This window comes from Pseudorca crassidens, chromosome 12 (genome assembly GCF_039906515.1).
Source record: "Pseudorca crassidens isolate mPseCra1 chromosome 12, mPseCra1.hap1, whole genome shotgun sequence".
NCBI classification, from domain to species: Eukaryota; Metazoa; Chordata; class Mammalia; order Artiodactyla; family Delphinidae; genus Pseudorca; species Pseudorca crassidens.
This window is the reverse complement of record NC_090307.1, coordinates 81930071-81954604: the sequence shown is the minus strand read 5'-3', so window position 1 is coordinate 81954604 and position 24534 is coordinate 81930071. Positions and strand designations below refer to the sequence as shown.

Below are 24534 nucleotides of genomic sequence, written 5' to 3'. Positions count from 1 at the left end.
CTGCCTGGGGCCACGGAGGCTGCGGAGAGGGAGGCAAAACGCTGCACCTTCCGTTTTTCCCTCTTGGTTTCCCACAATGCAGCCACCGTCCACGTGCCACTTGCTAACCATTGCACCCATCAGGAGAGACTCTCTTTTTAAACACAGCAGTCTTGTGCCCCATCCCTGACTTTGTTAGGTAACTCCAGATAGAAGGGATTAATCCTAAACTGAATGCTCTGTTTGTAGATTACATTTGAGTAATGTGTTCCTTCCATGGTAGCTCCTTGGACATACCCAGCATTGGAATTCCTGGTTTCCATCTTGGTCTCCCTGGCCCCCTGCTGATACCAAGCAGGACTCTGTGGGGCTCTTGGGCACAAAATCCTTTCTGTGTCCCCCATTTCTTTGATTACAGGAAATAGGCTTCATTCAGCCACCAGGACCTTCCTTGAGTTCCAATCGGCAGGTTCAAACAGTTGTTAACTACGGAAGGGAGGGGATGCAAGACATGGGAGAGATAAACAGTCAAAAGAAACTATAGTGCAGCCTTGGGGCAGGGTCCTGGTTCCCCATCAAGGGATACAACAGTACCTTTGAGCTATTTTACAGGTACTGAAACCCTCACCTGATGGAAGAAGTTAACTGCACGCTGCCCACAAGCACTGGACCCCAGACCAGCTAGAACCAGAAGGTTAATGATGCTGACTCCCAATTACCTCATCACCAACCAATCAGAAAAATGTCCATGAGCTGATCACGCCCTCTTTGAACCATTAACTATAAAACTCCTCACTACCCCCTCCAGGTCGGGATATACAGTTTTGAGGGCACTAGCCTGCTGTGGCCCCCTTTGCCTGGCAAAGCAATAAAGCTATTCTTTTCTACTTCACCCAAAACTCTGTCTCCGAGATTTAATTGGGCGTCAGGGCACAGAGGCCAGATTCGGCTTCACTTCCACCCTGACAGACTGCCCCAAAGACCCCCGTGATATCATTGGCGGCATGGAGTATACGATGTTGTCTCCTCCATTTCAGTGCTTGGCACAGTCCTGGGAATTAACAGATGCTCTGCTAGGGGACTTCAGGTAGCTCCACGGAGAAGGTGTGGGAGTGGTGAAAAGCAAGTCCACAGAGGTGTGTGAGATTGGATTGCTGGAAGTGTGGGCTTTGTGTTAAAGGTCCTGCAGGGTCCTAAGAGGAGGAACGAAATAACTAGGTTTGTGCTTTAGGAAGATCACTCTGGTTGCTCAGGTAGAGAATGGATGAATGGAGACAGGAAGACGAGGAAGCTGTTACAATAACACCAGAGACCGCAGCCTGGACTGGGGTGATGGTCCGGGTGTAAAAACCTCCAGGCTTCTGCAGCCTCCTGTGCTGGACCCAGGTAGATGCCATTGGGAGATGCTTTGGGGACTGTCCCTATCCCCTGGGCCTACCCCTTAGATTTAGAACAGTCTGCAGACTGTTCCTGCGTGCTCTGATGACTTCTTGTCTGCTTGGGTGACTTCCTGTACACTCTGACGACTTCCTGTGTCTCTCAGCCAGAGGATAGCCTCCGGCCATGGCAGTGTGCTTGGTACCCCTCCAAAGAGGCAGGAGGTGCCCGGGGAGTGACATCTCAGGAGTGTCCCTCAACCAGTGAGGGACAGGAATAGGTGTACAAAGACACCAGCTGCCTTGCCCTTCAGTGGGACAAAATTAAACCATGTGCTACACCATTGCCTAGAAGTAACTGGCTCAATCATGTACCCTGTATTTGCCGACTTCCCTTTCTGGCTCATTTTCCCACTCCCTCACCAGGCTTCCTGGGACCATTCCCAAATAAGCTCCTTACCCTCAAATTCTCTTTATTTTTAGAGGAACCCAAGGTAAGACTGGCATTTTATTATAATTTTATAGTATAATGAATAGATAAATATACATGCTCATTCATTTGTTCATCAGTCATGATATACCTTGGTACACTTTGCTGGTACCTCTATTTTTAATATCGATTCCCTTAAGAAGGGTAGACAGCTCTCTGGGACCCTAAGTCCTACTCAAGCTTTCTCAGGTACAGCATTTAGTCATTGACACTCTTGCCATGAACAGACCCCAAATGCCAGGAGGAGGCATGAAAATTCCACTAGTTTTCAATTTCCAAAGTCAAGACGCAAAGGGTTCCGAGAAAATGAAATATCACCTCCAGCAGGCCCCACCTATCAGCCCTGGTCAGGGGCGTGGGGACAGGAGCTGCTGGTGGGCAGCGGTGAGGAACCCTCAAAGGTGCTATCATTTAAGCTTCCTTTGCCTGGGAGAGTGCAGATAAATTGTCTAAAGGGAGAGACCTTTATGACTGGTAGAGAGTTGATATTACTGCCTTTTTTTTTTTTTTTTTTTGCCCTAGAAAAATATGTTGGTCTTAAAAAAAAAAAAGTGACCTTCAATGACCCCCACTTCAATGGCAAAGAAATGCTCCGTATTTCAAGTTTATGGGGAAATTCTGGAGCCATGCAGGGGAACCCTATGGCTCTCGACCAAGGATGACTTTGCTTCCAGGGCACATTTGGCAATGTCTGGAGTATTTTTGTTGTCACAACTAGAGGAAGAGTGCTTCCAGTGTCTGGTGGGGAGAGAGGTGGGGAGAGACCAGGGATGCTGCATGGCACTCTACAGTGTACAGGACAGCCCTCACCATAAAGGATTATCCAAGCCCAAGTGTCAGTACTGAGAGACCCTGCCTTAGAGGAATCTCTGCATCCCAACTTCTATTTTCCCCTCCAGGCTTGGGGAGGGAAGAATCAAATCATGGGGCACTTCTGGGGGCATCAGCATGGGGCAGTTGAGGTTGGTGGAAATTCTGTGGTTGCCTTCGCTTGAGAGGGTAAGATGGCAATGGTGGTAGAGGTGGGAAAAGAGCCATCGGCACTGCCAAGGCCCTTGATTCAAGTTGGTTTCAACAATGAGAAGGTCTAACAGCAACTAAAGGTTAAAAAGGAAATCTGATATCATTACCAGAAATTAAAAACCAGAGTCACTTGCCATTATTAGAAGTTATCACAATACGAATCCAATGAAAGTAATCAAATATCATTCAGTATTGGGGAGCTGAACAGGCTGGGAATCAGGAAGCCTTGGGAAAGTCCCACTGCCTCTCTGGGCTGCAGTTTTCTCAGCTATAGAATGGGATCTAGCCAGAATAGTGTTTCTCATAGAGTGGTAAGGATACCACATTTTGTGCAAAGGGAATGGTTTGCAGTTGTCCACAGAGGCAGCATCAGATAACAATGAATTGCTTGGTGGGAAATTGATTTTTTTTTTCAATTTCTTTTCAATCCTTTTAAACACAGCGAGGAGAAAGTCTCAGTTTTGGTGCTAACCCGTCTTTAACACTTTTAGAACACTTCCTAATTTCCCCTTTCACAAAAGAGGGGTCCATTGGGTCAGGGCCTTGATCAAGTCACCATACTCAGTTCTGTAACACTGTATAATTTCACTGTATTTAATCTACAACTACCTTCTATTCATGTCAAGTAGTACTAGTTTTCCATTTATAGTGGGATTTATTACTTTACTCTTGAAATACACTTAAGTTATGCAGTGAATCAATTAAAAATATATTAAAATAAAAATGAATAGAGGGTATGTGAAAATGGAAAAGATTGTGAAATTAGCAGATGTTGTAATACAGCTCAGGGAGCGAAGCTATTCTGCTAGCAGTAACCTTAAAATTGCTCTATTTTTTTTTTAAATTGCAAAGTTAATAAGTTGCAAATAAATAGCAAACATCTGTGCTTTACCTATTATCTTAGAGTTACACAAGACTCTTGAAGTGAGCCAGACGCTATCAATGGATGCTTCCAGCTATATTAGCCACCCATCCCTCACTGGACTCATTTCACAATCTCTTTTGTGAGGAGTCTTCCTAGCCCTACAGTGCTTGGTACACAGTAGGTGCTTAATAGGTGACTGTTGGAAAAAATGCACACAACCAAGGAATCAGAAAGGAAGGCTCCACTTCCCAGTTATTAGGGACAGAAAATCCATCTCAAACTGGCTTAACAAAAAAAGTCTTACTCAGAAATGAGGGGGGCTGTGGCACGTCCTAGTCCAAAGGTTCGTGCTGTAATCTGGGCTATGACTTCTCCTCTCTACAATGTCCTCAGATCTGCCATCCTTCCTGTCTTTGTCCTCAGGAGGGCTTTGCCTCATGTAGCGAAATTAGCTGCCCGAGAACCCACATACCCCAAAGCCAGGGGAAGAGAGTATCTTTTCCCCAGCATCCCAAGGAAATGTTCTGAGATTCACTCCAATTAGCCAATGACCATTTGGGGTCACATGCCAACCTTAGAATCAATCACTAAGGCCAGAGTGATGGAATGCTCTGACTGGCTTCTCCTAGCTAACATATCCCACACCTGCACCTAGAGATGGTATCATCTTTCCCAGAGCAATATGGGCCCCCAGATAAGAATTAAGAGCCATGGGGAAGGAGTAAGGGGAGGAAACAGATGCTGGGACAGCATGGACACATGATGGATGTCCACTCCATCCATGAATGGCAGAAAACACTGAGAGAGACTACTCTGGTTCATGAACTATTTGCTATTTGCCATGACAAGAATACAAATGAAGGGGAAGCATTTAGAAACTTACAGAGCAACTGAACATTTCTACAGCATCCATGTGTGTGATAAGAAGACTGATCTTGTCGAATAGAGTGTAGACCCTAAGTACTGACTTAGGAAGGACTGGGAAAAAGAATGTCTTTCACGATAGACAATTTGAGAAGCACTAATTTAGAAGCTGTGCCTCGTGGGTTGGCCACTGTTAGCAGGTTGGAAAGTCTGAGCTGAAATTCCTAAGATTCATGCAATATGACTGGGTACAGGAAATTGAGAAGTTTGTGTGTAAATCAGCCTGACACCAAGATATTATAAGCATCCTGATTTATCTGGAGCTGTTTCCAGACACCAACAGGTAGGTTTTATGGATCACAAGATGCCAAGAACCTACAAGAAGAAAACATCAAGGAAATGAAGATGATTGAGAATGAAGTCCATACTTTCAGGCTTGCTCCTTTCGTCTATTCTGACAATGTCTTTGCTACCTTTTACGGGATGTGCACAGGTCACATACCAAGGAATCTGAGTGGTATCAATCATCTAACAGTAATATTGGAAGATTGAAGTAAAGTATCAATGCCTTCAAAATTAACAGTCAATGCTATTTTCAATCTTGAATTGTATACCTAGGAAAATTGTCAATCAAGGAAGAAAGACATTTTCATATCTTCAAAGTATTCAATATTTCCTAAGTACCTTTCTCAAAAAGCTCCTAAAGGTTACAGCAAAGCAAATGAGTTTTCCAAAAAAAGTGGCGGGGATCTAGGTATTCAACTCAGGAGAGAAGTTAAAGCCCCAGGATAATTACAAAAGATAATACCAAGTCAACAGCCATGCAGCAGGGGCTTGAAAAGAAACCAGTTCCTTTGGAAGGATGAGAATGGAGAGTCCAGGGAAAGAGAAGGAAGAGGAGGAAGAAGAGTAGAAGAAAGTAAAGCGAGGAAGGAAGGAAAGAAAGCAAAAGAGAAAGGAGGAGGAAAGGGAGAAAGGAAGGGAGGGAGGAAGTGGAAGATTACATGTTGCATTTGAGCATGTGGAAAAATGGTACTAAGATTTCTGTATCATAGCTGTAGGTTTTAGGAAGAACTAGTGGTGGGAACTTAGCAAATAAAAACAAGAGGCAATTACTATCTCCAGGAAAAATAAAAGGTTAGAAAATAAAGAACATGTAATCATAGTGCAATACTTAGCTAAGGACTGAATTTACATGGTTCTAATAATGTTAACACTGAACAGTGGTTTAAACAAAAATTGAGATATTGTATAGAAGATATTTTATGAAACATGTGGGGGGCAGAGAGGTAGAAAGAGAAAGAAACTGGGGGGTGTCATTAAGAGAATTAATTATCTTCCATAATAAATAATGCTTACAATTGACTACCCAATAAAAAATAGTATTAGTACATTATTTAAAATATGGAGGTAAGTACCAGAAAAGACATCCCCAAATAGTGAATGGATTTGCCTTGGCAAAGCAGGACTGGGGAGTGATATTTTAGAATGAGGCAGAGGGGACTGCTGAAATTTTGTTATAACTTTTATAATAAAGTTTGGCTTTTAACGATACACATGTCTCATTTTTGTCAAAATAAAAAAGTAATTTAATTTTAAAGCATCCCCTCCAGCTGTTGTTTGGACCAGAGACTGTGGGGGGGGTGTGGGTAGGGAATAGAAGGAGGGGAGCCAGTATCATCGCTGAGTATTTTACCTCGCCAATGAAAAGGTATAATCTCTTGGGTTTTGTTATTTCACTTTGCAGCTTTATTGCTCAACCAGGAGATGGAAACTACAGAATTTATTAATCTGCTTTATTAACAGGCTTGGTATTTTGCCACCTTGGTCAAATCTGGGGTCCTGCCGTTACTGAGTTTTCTTCTCTGTTACACTTCTCTCCCATTTCAGCAAAGATGACTGCAACGGGAACAGGAAGAATTGAAATTCTAGTCATGTCTCTCCTCAGTTCGGTCTGATTTTCAGAAATTGCAGTAGATCAGTGGCACTGAAAATTGCCCTATTTTTTTCTGGGGGTGTTGGTTTGGCTTGATGAGAAAGCAAAAACAAATGGAGTTTATAAATGTAACTAATCAGGAAGTTAAAGAGGGGTTAAACCTAATGGATTAATCAAGTTCCTCTGGGAAGTGGGAAGAAAAGGTGGGAGGGAGGGAAGAGGGAGTGATGGGGCAGGCTTTCGTCCAGACTGATTTACTAAGCCTTCCACTGGAGTCAGCTCTTTGAGCTTCTGGGGCTTCCCCCCACCCCCTCCTCTGTGCTTTCTTGTTAGACAGTTGAGAGCCACACAATAGTAGCAGTCTGGTGTGCTCAGTGGAGAGAACAGGGTACCAGCTGCTCATAAAATTTCAGCTCTAATGTCTGATTCTGCCACTTACTAGTTGTGTGACCTTAGAGATATTCCTTCCCCCTTTGAGCCAATGTTATGCTCATCTGTAAAATGGGGTAAGTATTCCAGTCTCCCCAAATTATAAGGCTTGTAAAGGTCGACAGAAGAAATATAGTAGAGTGCCAGAGGCAGAGATGGAGAGGAGAGAGTGACCAGCACCCACAAGGACCTTGAAGAGGGAGGTGCATGTCCTGGGTTGGGAGAGCAAAGGGGCGAGTGGTATTACAGGAAGCTGGGGGGGGGGGGTCAGGGCTAGAATACGACAATCAGTGTAGATGACATTAAGGATTTTCATCTTTATCTTGAAAGCTATGAAAAGAACGATTTCAAAGATGGCAAGGGAGTTTGAGATGATTAGATTTGTGTTTTGAGATGATTCGTTCCACATGTCCTTCATATCACAGTGGCTCTCAAATCTTTAGCTCTGGCCCAAGCCTTTTCCCTGAGTTTCATACTTGTAAACTCAACTACCTGTTAGACAACTCTCATAGCTGTTCCCCCAGGCACTCAAACTCAGCATGTCCCAAACTGAATTCATTACCTTCCTCCCTAAATCTGACTCTCCTCCACCACCCCTCTACCTTCCTTTGTCTCTTTGTAAGTGGAAGCTGTGACAGAAACTGCTAGTTGCCTCCGAATAATCATTCTCCCTTCTCAGTAACAGAATCTTGAGCAATCTGCCTAGGAAAACACTACATTACATTTCCCAGCCTCCTCACAGCTAGCTGTGGCTACATGACTGAGTTCCAGCTGATAAGATACAAGTGGAAGCTTTGCTACCAGTAAATCTCTTTAAAGGGGCTCCATTTTGTACTTTCACTTGTTCTCCTTCTTATACTCTGAAATGCAGGTGTGATGGCTGGAACTCCTGCAGCCATGTTGGACCCTGAGGCTAGAACAAATGTGACAGGATGGTAGAACAAACAGAAAGAACCAGGTTCTCTAAATATTGAAGAGCTTCCAAACAGCCCTGGACTGCCTATCTCCAGATGCCTTTCACCTGACAAAGATTCTTCTTTCTTGTGTAAGCCACTGTAGTTTTGGGTTTCCTGTTACTCACAGCTGTATCTAATTCTAAGTGACAGCCAGAATCCTGGGATTCCTTTCCTACATCTAATTTATACCAAGCCCTGTCTCCCAGCTATCCTGGCTCCAATCCATCTCATTTTATTATTCTTGTTTGAACCACATCATCTCTTACCAGTATGACTGCAATAGCTTCCTCGCTGACTCCCTGCTTTTAACCTCTCCCCACTGACATGCATGCCCAACAGATTTCCACATTTTAATTAAGTAATCTTTCTAAAACTCAAAATGGCTGTTACTTCTGAAAAATCATGGAATCACGGACACTCAAAATACAGAGTTTAAGAGGTCATTTAATCTGGATTTTTAAGGTTTGTTTTGCTTGCTGAAAAAGGAAAAGCAAATGGAGTTTTCCATGTGCCTTTTGCTATAATATATAAACTATTCCATATATAAAATGTAGAAGCGAACTTCTCTGGAGAAGACCCACAAATGTCAGCAGTTTCTCACAGGTGTTCACCAAAAGTTAAAAATCTCTAGTAAGTCTAACCTCCTCATTTTTTTTTTTTTTTTTTTTGCAGTACGCAGGCCTCTCACTATTATGGCCTCTCCCATTGCGGAACACAGGCTCCGGACGCGCATGGCTCAGCGACCATGGCTCACGGGCCCAGTCGCTCGGCGGCATGTGGGATCCTCCCGGACCAGGGCACTAACCCATGTCCCCTGCATCAGCAAGTGGACTCTCAACCACTGCACCACCAGGGAAGCCCTAACCTCCTCATTTTATATTCAGGAAAACTGAGGCCCAGAGAGGTTAAGTGACATGTCCATGGTCACAGAGAAGTTCAGTGGCAGAGCTGGAACATAACCTCCTGTTTTCTCCAAGCAAGTGTTACCAACTGGAAGCCAGTGAAGATGCTGAGGCCTCATACTCCTCTCCTTGAGGACTGAGTGCCCATTCTCACTCAGACTACACAGACTGGATTCACATTGATGAGGCTGTAATTTGTACCCGTGAATAACAGGAACTTTAACAGAGTTATTAATTATATACATTTCTGTTTACAGGAGAATAATAGTGTTAGCCCCATTAAACACCATTATCAATCCATAATCTAATAATTTCAACATAATGAAACTAATATATTTCAGAGGAATAGAAGGAAATAGTCTACACTTGGCACAAACTGGATTATTCTAAGCTAGGAAGTCCTTGAGGCAGCGATAATAATTGTTCTGATTTTCACCACATCTACTTGGTACAGTGCTTTACACTTTACATATCATTTTCACATGCCTTATTACCTTGTTTCATTCTTCTAAAAACGTGGAGAGGGAGTAGGGCAGAGAAAACAGAGTGTACTGGTTGGGAATATCTGGGTTGCAAGCAACAGAATGAACATCCAACCTACACTAGCTTTAGGAAAAAAGAAAATGGGGGGTGGTGAGATTGCTGGCTCACATAACTGAATTGCCCCGGAATGTTCTGATTCAGGAATGGTTTGATCCAGGGGTCCATGCTGTCATTAAGTTTCTGGCTTTGTTTCTGGATGATTCTCTCTGCTGCTTTGTTCGCTTCATCCTCAGGTTGACCCATAGTGGCCTCCTATTCCCATATCCTCACATTACAAAGCCCAAAAGGGAAACAGAGGAGTTCTTGTGGCAGGTCTCATGGAGGGCAGAGCACTTGTCTGTCTCAGAAATGTCAGAAAACCTCTCCTCATATCTTATTGGTGTGACTTAGATCAGGTGTCCATCGCTCAACCAATCACAATGGACGATGGATACAAGCACTTACTGGTTTGAGCCAATCAGGGCCCATTCTAGAGCAGAGGGTGGGATCAATTCCACCAAAAACAACAGAGCTAAAGATGGTGGCGGTGGGGGGAAGGTACCCACAGGAAAATGTGAGTGAGCGTTCTTGGTGGGAAAGAGGGAGGTGGTCTGGAAAAACAAACTACGGTGTCCGTTACATCGTGGACTGGAGAGGTTAAGAGCCATGCCCAAATGACACACGGATTCTGACATGTGGGATGAGACATAAATTCAGGGTTTTTGTTTCAAACCTTATACCATCAACACCATTGTCTAGAAACCTGAAGAATTTTCCTACTACCATTCGTACGTATCTACCAGCTCTGTTCTTAGCAAAACACCAGAAAACTCGTGACCATTATGCTGAGCCAGTGACTTCCTGTCCGTGCCCAATCAAAACAAAGAGCCCAAACATCAGATAATAAAGGAAATGAGACTGAACTTGGCATTGTCCTGATAAATACGAATTCCCTTCAATTTCACAGGAAGTAGCCAGACAGAAGCAAGTTCACATTATTTTTATTCCTGGCCTCACACCCTTGTATATAACAAGTTGACCTCAGTTTAAGGTCAGCAACTCAGTTCTTTATGTCACATATCAAATCACTGTGACTATCGCCTCCCCAGTCACACTGCTTTTTCTAGGATTTCAATTCATTTATATATGACTCACCTACTACTACAGAGCCTGAAACTAGCCAACAACACATGTAGCTCCCTATGAGGTAGGTAGAGTAGTATTTCTATTTTACAAAGGAAGGCACTGTGACTCCAAGAGCTAAAGCCACTGTATTAGAATAAACTACTCTTTCCCTCCTGGGTGTATTCTTTCTTTTTTTTTTTTTTTTGCGGTACGCGGCCCTCTCTCTCACTGTTGTGGCCTCTCCCGTTGCAGAGCACAGGCTCCAGACGCACAGGCTCAGTGGCCATGGCTCACAGGCCCAGCCGCTCCGCGGCATGTGGGATCTTCCCGGACCGGAGCACGAACCCGTGTCCCCTGCATCGGCAGGCAGACTCCCAACCACTGCGCCACCAGGGAAGCCCCCTGGGTGTATTCTTAACTACTCACACAGGACGCTTCACTTCTGACACTTCTGGTCACCAAATGTGTGTGGGTTTTTTCCCCACACCAAGCAATTCTCCATGACACCCACTGGGTGTCCTACAACTGAACTCAATTCTAACCCTACCTACCTGGAGTAGAGTCGATCCCATGGGTTAAGGGCTCGGTCCCACCCACTGTTCCCATCCCAAGTAGTAGGTCCCCAGATTCCTCACAACCTCTGTCAGACGTGGCTACTAATCGGAGGTTCCCATGACCCTAATTTGCTAGAGCAGCTCACAGAACTCAGGAAAACACATTCACCAGCTTATTAAAGGATATGATAAAGGACAGAGATGAACAGACACATAGGTTGACGAGGTCTGGAGGGCCCTGAGCACGGGAGCTGGATGTGTCGCTCCATTACGTGGATGTGTTCACCAACCTGAAGCTCCCCCAAATTCCATAGTATTGGCTTCATCACGTAGGCATGATCAATCATTAACCCCACTGCCAGCCCCCCTCCTCTGGAGAAGGGACTGGGGGCCGAAAATTCCAAGCTTCTAATTACGGCTTGGTCTTTTGGGTGAGCAGTGCCCACCCAGAGTTGCCTCATTAGAACAGAAGATGTTCCCAGTGTTATCACTTAGGACATTATGAGGGTTTCAGGAGCTCTGTGCCAGGAACCATGGAGCAGAGACCAATACCTCTGTTTTCCATCATCTCACAGTCACTCAACTAATAAGTGCTGGAGGCCCTTCCATGTGCGACTCTCACATGCTACACTCTACCAGGCACCCGATACAAGGACACATCCTGGTCTCCTCTGGAAGCACGTGGAAGCTGCTAGGTTGGAAAAGTCTGTCCTGCCTGGATTTGATGTCAGAGCCCCCTTCCCTGTCGCCCGTCACTCATATCCAGGAATGAAAGCCTTGAGTGAGAGGATTTAACAGGGCCACCTGCTCAGGACACAGAAAGTACCAACAGGAAACATCTGCTCTAGAAACACCGGTGCTTCTGTTGATTGAAATGGACAAACGGAAAGGCTGTTCCCGAGTCTGGGGACATGGTGAGCTGAGGGGATTACGGTATTACCAGCTACTTCCGGCAGAACTAGAGATGGGAGGACGTGGGCAGCAAGAAGCTTATCCCAGGCCAACTGGGACCCTCTTGGTCCTAATAATCAATCGCTGATAAATATTGCGCCGTGAAGAAGCTTGGAGGAGCCTCTGGGGTGTTTTGCCAGATGGGTAATTGAATTCCCTCTGGGAGGAAACAAGCGCTGCTTGGCTAACCCCATTTTGGGTGGTGGTCTCTAGGTCAACTTAAGGTAGAAAAGCCAAACCCGCAGGACATTTTTACTTTGTGTGTGTGTGTGTGTGTGTGTGTGTGTGTGTGCTCATGAGTGCTTGTGGCTGTGTGTGGTTGTATGTGTAACATTGAATCATGTCACAGAAAGACTGTTCATTTCACATAGAACTTATCACAAGTTTCTTTGAAACCCTAATTCCCCTCACCCCAGGTACTTTAAATAGAATTTGAGTTACAAAATCAATTCGGGTTGATTTATCTACAGACTTCCTTCCTCTTCCCTTCCCTCTCTTCCTCCCTTCCTTTATTCCATCCTCTCATTTAACAAACTTTAGTTGAGCCCCTGGTGTTAGTTGTCAGAGGTGAGTAAGGCGCAGTCTGCGGGGTGGGGATGGAGGTTTATAGCAGCGGTTTTTAAATAGGAATGGTTCCCACCTTCCCAAAGGGGACACTGGGAAATGCCCAGAGGCATTTTTGGTTGTCAGGACTGGGGAGGGAGGGGGCGCTACCAGCACCTAGTGGGTGGAGGCCAGGGATGCTGTCCCACATCCTAGAATGCACAGGACAGCCCATAACAATTATCCGACCGAAAACGTCAATGGTGCTGAGGTTGAGAAATCGGATCTTTCATATGGAAGATAGAATAGGACTCACTGCGTTCAGTCCCGGCTCTGCCTGTCGCTGTCAGAGGACCTCAAGTGAGTCTCTTGACCAAGTCCCTTGACCTCTTTGAGTCTCGGTGTTCCACCTGTCAGAGGGAATGAAAATAGTCCCCTCTCAGTAATGACTGAAGGGAGTCTGGGCATAAATCATACTGTTTAGTACCTGGCACAGAGCAGGTACCCAAGAAACAACAGCCACTTGGCTTCCAGGGTCTAAAAGGTACCAGTGGGTCCTGGTGATATTGCAAATATATCAAGGGGAAGCCCAAAGGGATTGTCATGCTCTTTTCCCTTCCTGGTATTATTGTAACCTGTAGCTAGACACTGATTTGTACATTTAATGGTTCAGTGCCCCCAACCCCTGATCGACCCCTCAGCTCCATCAAGGCAGGGGCTGTTTTCTGTTGTTCCTTTTCTATATTCCCAGCACCCAGCAGTGTGTGGCCAGGTGGTATCTATTCAATAATTGGAGCCCGATGGCCTGAGTTGAAATCCTGGCTTTTCCACTCACCAGTGGTGTGAACTTGGGCAAGTTACTTAACCTTTCTGTGCCTCGTTTTCCTCCTCCGTAAAGTGGGCAAGTATCTACCAGACAGAGTTGTGGTAAGGGTTAAATAAGCTACCATATCTGTCTAGGGCCTGGCACCTGGTTAGTGCTTATAAGAATTTATTATTATTATTATTACCATCATTACTTTCTTGTTTTTACTTTAGTGAGTGCCACTCTGGCACCGGATGCCAGCTCACAGGGGTAGACCTTCCTCTGCCTTTGAGGAGCGTTTGTTTCTGCGAATCATTTGGAGAAAGAGCTGAGTTTGCAGAGAAGCTGGCAGCTCAGCTAAGCAGAAAAGTAGAAGCCGAAGTGATTTCTGGTGGGAGGTTCACGGGCCCGCTGGGTCACCCAACAGCTTCTCTCTCTCACCTGGAAGAAATGAGAATTGATTGGAAGCTCGTCCCACCTGAAAAGGTCTGTCGGCAGCCAGAACTGGTACATTGTTGTCAAGGATGCTTTTGGGTTTTGGTCCAGGGAGGAAGCAGTTCATGATGATTTGCTTTTCCAGGAAGTGAGACTGACTCCGTGGAGAGACAGAATGAGGTCCCAGACGCCTGCCGGATTTCACTGCTCCCCTGACAAGCAGGAAGACAGGACAATCGAGGGGCAGATAGGAAATGATAAACAAGGAGAGGAGACCCAGTGGGAACCAACCCAGCGGCTAAGGGGAGGCTGGGAATACGGGGCAAAAACTGTGAGCGATCAGAGAGGGAGGAAGAGAGGTTTAGAGCTGAGAAGACTGACAGCAACAACAACGGCAACAATAATAATAGCTGCTGTGAACTGAGTGCCTACTGTATGCTGTGGGCACTTTACACACCCGAGCTCAGTTAATGCTCATGATGCCATTAGCTCATGTGTGTCAGGCCTCATCCACCTGTGGGTGATGAAAAGGTCACATTTTCTGTATTCACGCATACATTCACTCATTCACTCAACAAACGTTCACTGAGCACCTAGCGTATGGCAGGCACTGTTCCAGGCACTGGGGATATGGCAGAAAAGCAGACAGACCAGCAGACCACACTCCCCGCCCTCGTGGAGCTGTCGTTCTCCTGGGCTGAGGGTCGGCCAACAATGACAGGCAATTACATCTAGTAGTCAGGTGGTGAGGGATGCTGTGAGGGAAACAGAGCCTGGGGTGGAGGTGGCGCGTGTAGGGGTAGGTTGAATTTTAAGAAGAGTGGTCAGGAAAAGCCTTTCTGAAAAGGAGACATTTAAGCGATGACCTGAAAAAGGTCACTGGTTAAAAGTTCCTGTGTTGATTCCAGCAGAGGTGGGTGGGTGAGTAGAGGGGCTTCCCATACCACACTAAGCGGTTCTCAGACGTCAGCAGGGTGTCTGCTGACTCGAGGCCTGGGAAATAGCATCAGATTCCACAGGGTTGCAATTGCAGGGTTCAGGCCTACAAGACCCCCAACCCCACTTCAGATGCCAGCCAAAAGCCTGGGCTACCTGCGCCTGTGACCAGCGGACTGTTAATCAAAGGTTCCCACACCTTCCTCCTCCGGTTCGACGTATTTGCTAGAGCGGCTCACAGAACTCAGAAGCATGTTACTTACTAGATCACTGGTTTATTATGAAAGGACGTAACTCAGGAACCGCCAGGTGGAAGAGACACTCAGGGCGCGGAGTATCCACGCCCTCTCCGGCTGCACCGCCCTCCCGGCATCCCCGTGTGTTCTCCAACCTGGAAGCTCTCTGAACCCCATCCTTTTGGGTTTTCTGGAGGCTTCATTACCTAGGAATAATTGCAGGACTCACTGGCTGTTGGCAATTGATTCAACCTCCAGCAACTCTCCCGGAGGCTGAGTGGCAGGACTGAAAGTTTCAACCCTCTAATTACAGGATTGGTTTTTCCCGGCAACCAGCTCCCATCCGTAGGTGGGGTTCAAGCCACCTCCTTAACGTAACAAAAGACACCTTTGTTGATTTCATCACTTAAATTCTGAGGGTTTTTAGCTGTGTTGGAAATAGAAAGACCAAATATGTATTTTTTATTATAAATCACAGGTGAAAAGTGAGCCATGTGCATATTTTGGACAGAGTGTAACAGAAAGAGAGCAGCAAGTGCAAAGGCCCTGAGGTGGGAGCGTGTCTGGCATTTTGGGGGAGTAGAAAGGAAGCCAGCATCCAGGAGCATAGGGAGTTAGGCAGACAGTGGTGGGAGGTGGGGGCAGAACAGGCACAGGTGTTGGATCATGTGAGCCTCATGGCATTGTAAGGATTTTGGCTTTTCATCTGCGTGAAACGGTGATCCATTACAGAGTATCAAGCAAGGAAGTAACTTCATCTGACGGGTTTCAACAGCAACTCTGGCTGCTGTGTTGCGAACAGTCTGTGGGCGGCAGGGGAGGAAGCAGGGGACCAGTTAGGAGGCTGCCGTAAGGATCTGGGTGACAGATGATGGTGGCTCGGACCAGACAGTAGCAGCGGGGCTGGTGAGAAGGGCTGGGACTCTATAACCAACTTGGTTGTCCCGAGGCCAAGCCTACTTCTGTAGGATACTTCCAACACCCTGTCTCGTCCCACCCACGTGTCCTCTCACCTGTGCCCAGAAGCCCCCAAGACAGATGCACTCACCACCTGGCGTCAGGCTGTTCTCTTGTTCGGGTTTCACATGTCCTCAGTCACTGCACCCCTGGGAGTGGTGATACCATCACCACTGTGCTCATTAGGACACAATGTCCGTGCCAGGGAATCACCTCCCTGTGTCCCCAGACCTTCCGGTCTTGGGGAAGCAGGATGGGACCATGGGCCATGCAGTGGTGAGGAGACAGGCCAAGGCCTCACACCGGTTTGCTTGTGTGCCCCCGGGCATGAAGACTTCACCGATGCTTCCGTCAGCTTCTGGCCCTCACTTCCTCTTGCCAGAGGACTTGGGCTCAGTTGGGGACCAGATCCCTGGCCCTGTTCTCCCTCTGTATCCCCAGTGAACCTCCCCCTGCTTCCTTGGATGCAAACAAAACAGATTCCAGAGGACAGCCCTGAGAGAGAGAGAGAGAGAGAGAGAGAGAGAGAGAAGGAGAGGGGGAGGGAGAGGGGAAGGGGGAGGGGGGAGGGGGAGGGGAGGGGAGGGGGGAGGGGGAGGGAATGTGTACGTGTTGAAGAAAGCGGTGTGTGCCAGCTCAATGTAGATGTTATTGTCCCGTTTTCCAGATGAATCACTGGAGGCTCAGGGAGGTTAAGCGATTTGCCCAAGGCCATCGCTTGCATTCAAGTCTCCTAGTATTTCCTCTTCTTTTGCAATATCAAGACCCCTGCCCCATACTGCCCATGTTCCCCCCCCAAATCCAAAATGGCACAGTATGATTGGATAATGGAGCAGAGTATTCAAAACTGAATCTTTGTATTTAAAATCCTGGACATACTGTGGCTGCATATGTAGTAGCCCTTTATTCAGTCACCCAATAGACCTTGACTGAGCACCCAATAAAAATCAAGCCCAGAAGCGCGGTGTCTCTTGTGGGAGACGGAGCCGTCAGAGATCAGTTCATTTCATTCTGGGTATTGGGAGAGAATTCTGGGCTACTTACTCCTTAAGAGGAAGGGATGGGACCACAAATGGGGTTGACTCCCCAACTCACTGGTGTCAGGGGTGGAAGCAACACCAGAAAAGCAGTGCTGTCGCGTCAGGCAAACCAGGGTTTGAATCCCACTCTCACCAGTGACCAGCTGGGTGACCCACATTCCCTCAGGTCCCTTTAGCACCGACACACCGGTGTCTGACACAGGGTAAACACTCCATAAATGACCCTTACTGTTGCTGGGTTGGCAAAGGAATTTGAGGACAGAAACATACTGGAGAATTCTGCCCCAAGGCCCCTTTGTTGGCAGCATCAGTTTTAGGGGAGGCAGGAAGCTCGTAAGTATCTGGATCAGGACACTCTGCCCCCAAAAGAGTAGCAGACAGAGCTCCTCAAATCACCTGCACCCTTAAGCCCTGCCAGAGAAAGTTTCCCCAAATGCAGGAACCTAAAACCTTCCATGGTGGCTATAGACTTGGCAACTTCACTTTTCCAAACAAGGGCAAAACCGGCTCTTCAACTTCAATGCCTGTGGGTGAAGTCCGACACGTTTAATACTTTTCTAGGTGATGAAATGGATCGTTTTTCTCAAGACAAAAGAAAAAGAAAATCGAGATTCATGATGGGGTAGGGAAGAGGTGGGCAAGTTTTGATGATACAATAGAATATTTGAAATCCTGGCAAACTAGGGGAAAGGTCACCAACCATCTGTCCACTGACCAGACTGGAGCTACCTGGCAATTTGGGGATCCTGATCTATTATCTCTACAGACTGTAAGTTCCCCGAGGGGAGAACCACGCCTTTGAAAACTTCTTTTCCCCATAGGACCTTGAAAATAGTTAGAAACTTTATGCAGAGACAGGCAGGTTCCTGTTAATACCAACAGCCAACGTCTACTGAGTACTTGCTCATTCCAGGAACCATGCTAAGGGCTTAATCTCCGTAAACGTTCAAAACAAACAATAAAAAAACCCAGATGGTGCATGCTATTATTACCATTTACTATAATTACCATTTTATAGACGATAACACTGAGGCTCAAAGAGGCTGGATAAGTAAGCCCAACGTCACAGACGGGCTCTTCAGCTTCAATGTCAATGGGCGAACAGTTCAGTGAAAGAATGAAGATTTCCCCTCCTCAGCATGCAGAGGGTTAACTTAGAACCTCAGACTGTCAGCACTTCTCTGATCTTGGCACTAATTATGTACAGAAATCATCTTGCCTCTGCCTTCTAATGAAAACGACGGTACAGAAATGGAATTGATCATGATATGTACTCTGAGTGTCGTTTTCTTCTTTAAAAGACTACCTCAATTTCCCCCACTTTTCATTTCCCCCTCTCCTTACCAGATAATCAAATATAAAAGTTATATTAACCTACCAACCACTTCAATTAAAATGCTCATCCAAAATTTGAAAACCATTAAAAAACCCATTATCTCAGTTTTAACGTTCTCTGATTCCGTGTCTATTTTCTGCCACAGCGCAAACGGCAGGTAACATTATCACAGTAGGTGCCTTCTAGAAAGCAACGTCTCATTCTTTGCCAGTCGGTCCTGAGGCTGCTCGCCCGGCACGGGCCTTATTAAAAACCCACACGCCCTGGTGTACTTCAGTCATGTCCAAATGCATTGAAATAATTGATTGTTTTAATGAGTTCTCCATCTGTCTCATTTTCTTCTGTCTTTCTCTACTCAGGAGTGGGTTTCAGAGAGAGGAAAGGACAGATCCACTCTTGGGAGGTTATAGACTGAAAGATGGGAGGGTCTCTGGCTTGGATCTGTTGCCTGGGGGGTTCTGCGTTCCCGTGACGAAATTAGAAATGGTTTTCCCTGGGACTTCCCTGGTAGTCCAGTGAAGAATCCGCCTTCCAATGCAGGGGGCGCACGTTCAACCCCTGGTCGGGGAACTAAGATCTCACATGCCAGGGGGCAACTAAGCCCGTGTGCCATAACTACTGAGCCTGTGTGCCACAACTAGAGAGCCCATGTGCTGCAACTACTGAGCCTGTGCACTCTGGAGCCCACACCACAACAAAAGAGCCCATGTGCCGCAACTAAGACCCGATGCAGCCAAAAATAAATAAATATTTGAAAAATCTAATTGTCCAATGACAAAGAATTATATCAACTAATGGCATATCCTAAGAATGCAGTAATATTCTGAAGTCATTTAAAAGTATATTAGAGAAGAATATATATTGAATGAGGAAAAATGATACCATATTGTTAAAGAAACCAAATAGAATACCAAATGGTATGATCCAAGTTTTATGGGAAAAAAGTATATGGCTACGACTTCATGAAAAAAAAAAAAAAAGACTGGAAGATTATATGGTCCTCTGAGAAAATGAGAATCGGTCATTTTTATACTTGCTGAGCTTCTTCTGTTCCAAATTTGTTCTCCAGTGATAGTGCATTAATTTTTCTGTTCAGAAAACAAAAGTTGTTTCCAAAAGGAATACCTGTGAATTATAGCAGGAAATGGAGTGGGAATATCTGGGAATTAAAGCAGGTTTAAGACCTTTCCTCTCAGCCCTGGGTTCCTATTACTACCCTGTAGTAGTAAGAGTTGATGCATTACTATATATGATATATATATAGTAATATATAATTAACCAGAATGACTACCACCTCTCACCATTCCCTGGCCTTTTATCCAGACCTATATAAGGTGCTCTGGCTCAATTTTTCCCAGATCTGACAAGCCACATAAGAAAAAGCACTGTAATTGTTTAGTTAACAAATGATGGAACTCCGACAGAAACCAGGAATTAGTTCAATAATTGGACAACCTTTAGCTGTAGGCGAGGATGGAGTAGTGGGAATGGGAATATCCTCCTGCCTGAAACAACCAAAAAATTGGTGTAATATATGCTACAATGATTTTCAAACTACCGGCACTCAGGAAACAAAGGACAGTGATCCCTGAGGGGCAAGAAACAAAAAGTCAGCCCTAGGTTTGCATTCCTCCATGAGAGGATTTCCAGGGTGCAGCATAGGGAGGGGGCCTGGTGGACTCCCTGAAATGAGAAGACATTGCTGAGAGTCTGGCGAACCCGTGGTGGCTAGAGTTCCCAAGTCAGAATCTGCAGAAGGGTGCTATTCAGAGAGAACTTCAGAAACCGTGGAGTTCTGATCAGCCCATGCATGTGAGCACACGACCCAAGGCTGGGGAACCTTCTGCAAGGAGTAGAGATGACGGTGCTGGGTGTCTGGACCAACATATTAGTACAAAGGTGGAGAAACGGTTCTAGACGAAAACAGAAGAGAACACTTTTGTGACCCTGCTTCAAGCAAAAATTTCTTAAGATATGACACCAGAAGTACAATCTATATAAAGACAAATCAGACTTCATCAAAATTAAGATCTTCTGCTCTTAGTTAAAGCAGCCCCAACAGACTAAATACCACGGACTGGGTGGCTTATAAAACGCAGAAACTTCTTACAGTTCTAGAGGCTGAGCCGTACGAGATCAAGACGCCAACAGATTTGCTGTCTGTTGAGGACAAGCTTTCTGGTTCATAGCCCACAACTTCTCGCTGTATTCTCACAGAACGGAAGGGACGGGGAGCTCTATGGGGTCTCTTTTTAAGGGCACTGATCCCACCTATGAGGGCTCTGCCCTCATGACCCAATTACTGCTAAAGGCCCCACCTTCAAATACCATCACTCTGGGAGTTAGAGTTTCAACATATGAACTTTGGGGTTGGGGAGGAAAACACCCAGTCCGTTACATGTTCTTCAAAGGCACTTTTTTTCTCTCTCATTTTATTACAATGAAGTTTAACAGAACAGAAAAGTCACATGACCTTGGTGAGTCCAAAAGGCACTTTTAAGAGAATGAAAAGAGATGCCACACATATCTGGAGAAAACTGTAATTCGAAAAGATACATGCACCCCGATGTTCATTGCAGCACTATTCTCAATAACTAAGACATGGAAACAACATATATATAATAGAATACTACTTAGCCATAAAAAAGAATGAAATAATGCCATTTGCGGCAACATGGATGGACCTAGAGATCATCATACTAAGTGAAGTAAGTCAGACAGAGAAGACAAATATCACAATATCACATGTGGAATCTAAAATATGACACAAATGAGTCTCTCATTTGTGTTATCTACAAAACAGAAAGACTCACAGACATAGAGAACAGACTTGTGGTTGCCAAGGGGGCAGGTGTGGGGGAGAGGGAGTTTGCGATTAGCCAATGCAAACTATTATACAGAGAATGGATAAAGCAACAAGGTCCTGCTGTATAGCACAGGGAATTATAGTCAACATCCTGTGATAAACCATAATGGAAAAGAATATGAAAAAGAATGTATTTATATGTGTAACTGAATCACTTTGCTGTACAGTAGAAATTAACACAACATTGTAAATCAACTCTACTTCAGTGAAATACAATAAAAAAATAGAGGTGCCACTAATAGACCGGAAGACATTATTTCCAAGTCATGTATTTAATAAAGGATTTGTATTCAGAATATATAAAAACTCTCAAAACTCTACAGTAAGGGAAAAAATCCAATTTAAAAATGGGCGAACTGTTTGAATAGACAATTCACCAAAGAACCTATAGAGATGGCAAATCAGCACATCAAAAAAAGCTCGGCTTATTTAGTCATTACTCATTAGAAAAATGCAAACTAAAAAAACAATAGGATACCACCGAACACCTATCAGAATGGCTAAAATTCAAAGGGCAGACCTTGACACGTGTTGGCAAAGACTGGAGAAACTGCAACTCCTAAATGCTGCTGTTGGGAATGTAATATTGACAAACTGACTTCCAAAATAGTTGTACTTTTCTTAAAAAGTAAATTATACCTATGATATGATTCAGCTATTACACACCTAGCTATTTATCTAAGAGAAATGAAAGCTTATTTCCATGTAAAGATTTGCACCCAATGCTCATAACAGCCTTATTTGTAATAGACCCAAACTGGAAACAACCCAGATGTCCATTGACAGGTGAATGGATAAACAAACTGGTATATACATAAGGTGAAACACTACTCAATAGAAAGGAATGAACTGCTCATGCACCTAATGGAGATGAATCTCAAAATAACTATGCCGAGTAGAACCAGGGAGACAAAAATTGTATAAAAATCTAGAAAAAGAAAACTTAGAAAGCAAGTCAGTGATTGCCCAAGGCATGAGGTGGGAGGGAAAGATTAAGTGAGACAGGAAGAAACTTGGGGGTTGATGGGTATGTCCTTGACTACGGGAATGATTTCACTGGTGTAAATGTATCAAAGCATCAACTTGTACTCTTTAAACATGTGCCGTCTGTTGCATATCATACCTCAGTAAAGCTATTAAGAAAAGTGAATACACAGATTTTTAAAAATTGAACTGTCAAGAAAATAATTCTGGCTCCAAGCATGTCTGAAAAAAAAAAACTTAAATGGTATCTTCTTTGTGCACCTCGTCTCTCCCAGAGAGAGGCCTGCCTCACTTGGTCAACAGGGCTGCCATGACTCCGGGACTCCATCCTTCTATATTCAGATCCAGAGCCAAGAAAGCATCACCTCTTCCCTAGAGGTCCTCACAAAACTCTGAAGTGTACTCTAACTGGACCAGCCCAGTTCACGTGCCCATGAATGCATGTGGGCAACCAATCACTAGAGCCAGTGAACCATGATGCTCCGATTGTCCCAGCCCTGAGTCACGAGCAGTGAGAGCAGGAAAGGATCCCATTTCTTAAAACAATTCAGGGTTGCAGTCACAAGAAGCGTAGTGGATATTGTGGTGACCGCAAGAACGCGCCTCTTGGATCTCTGTGTGCAGGTAGCATGATGAGTCGAGGGCCTCAACTGCCATGCTCTGAAATCCATCACCGTGTTTGTGCAGAGGCCACACTTCCCTCGGGCTGCTCCCAGCCAGCAGGTGAGTGCAGAAGGAATACCAAGGCAGAGCCTTTGCTGGGAGACACAAGGCTCTCCTGACAAGTCATGATGGCTCAAGGACTCCCTAGTGGTCTTGCTGAATGGCTTATGCATTAAGTCTAACACGCTTTCATTCGCCCTTCTTTCCTCCTCTCTACCCTTCACCTGTGCCAGCTCCCTCTCCACCCTCCTCAAAAGCATTTCCCCTAATAAATCTCTTGCACGTTTAACCCCATTTTAGCATCTGTTTCTTGTAAGACCCCAATTAACACAGATACCAGGAAGACACCTAACACATCTCTACCTTTAGTCAAAAGTTCCAGGGTTTGCCAAATCAGTTCTTATCCTGTATCTTATTTGACTTGCAGCCTTGGTTGGAGAAACTGCTAGGAACACAAAAGCCTTGAAGTGGACATAATAGGACTGACTTTTGGGTGGTGACCCTGCCATCCATTGCAAGCACTCAGTGATTCACAAAGCACTTTAAGATACAAAACTTGATTTGATCTTCACAAAAGAGCAGTGAGGTGGGTGGAGCTATTTGATATTAGTCGTAAGGAGGTTGATAGGGAGGTCAAAGTGAATTGTTAAAAGTCCCATAGATCCAAGTCCCTGCTGTGCTGAAGAATCTTCAGTGGGGGCTTCCCTGGTGGCGCAGTGGTTGAGAGTCCGCCTGCCGATGCAGGGGACGCGGGTTCGTGTCCCAGTCCGGGAAGATCCCACATGCTGCGGAGCGGCTGGGCCCGTGAGCCATGGCCACTGAGTCTGCACATCCGGAGCCTGTGCTCCGCAACGGGAGAGGCCACAGCAGTGAGAGGCCTGCGTACCGCAAAAAAAACAACAGAAAAGAATCTTCAGTGGTTCCTCATTGCCTTCAAGATAAAGACCAAGGTAGTCATGTGACGCACAAGGGCCCTGTGACCTGGCGCTAGAGCCACGTTCAAGGCTCCAATAAAGCCACAGACTGTTTGGCCTCTTGGCCTCTGCATATTCTGTTCCTTCTCCTTCAAACGCTTTCCATACCCTCCTCTGGTATCAACTACGCACCCATACTACCACTACCCTCTTCCTATTGAAAATCTGCTCTTAAAGACTGGGCCATGTATTCCTTTGAGGCCCCAGATCCCTGTTCTTACCCATTTCATAGTGTAATAGGTAAGAACCTTTGTATTCTTTTTTTTTTTTTTGCGGTACGTGGGCCTCAAGAGGGCAAGAGAACAGCCGTCTTGAGTAGCCTGACCTCACACTTCACCTCCACACACCCTGCACGACCCGTACAGTCTAGGTCCACCTCTCTTCCACGGCTGCCCTGAGGTCAGGTAGATAGAGGTGCACTGCAACCGAACATCACACATGCGATAACAAGTAACAGCAGCTAACGAGCATCAAGAGTAAAGGTACCGGGACTTCCCTGGTGGCGCAGTGGTTAAGACCCACCTGCCAATGCAGGGGACACGGGTTCGAGCCCTGGTCTGGGAAGATCCCACATGCCGCGGAGCAATTAAGCCCGTGCGCCACAACTACTGAGCCTGCGCTCTAGGGCCCGCGAGCCACAACTACTGAGCCCACATGCCACAACTACTGAAGCCCACGTGCCTAAAGCCTGAGAGCCGCAACTACTGAAGCCTGTGCACCTAAAGCCCATGCTCCTCAACAAGAGAAGCCACCGCAGTGAGAAGCACGTGCACTGCAATGAAGCATA

General features: G+C 45.6%; 1 protein-coding gene across 3 annotated transcripts in view; it reads right to left on the bottom strand.

Moving 5' to 3' along the window:
* Positions 1-24534, bottom strand: part of CCDC60 (coiled-coil domain containing 60) — a 271219-nt gene that overhangs the window by 208240 nt on the left and 38445 nt on the right. For all 3 annotated transcript variants that reach the window (XM_067700776.1, XM_067700777.1, XM_067700778.1), the window contains one exon: positions 12832-12925. The gene's annotated coding sequence lies outside the window, so the exon portion shown is untranslated. The remainder of the gene's footprint in view (positions 1-12831; positions 12926-24534) is intronic.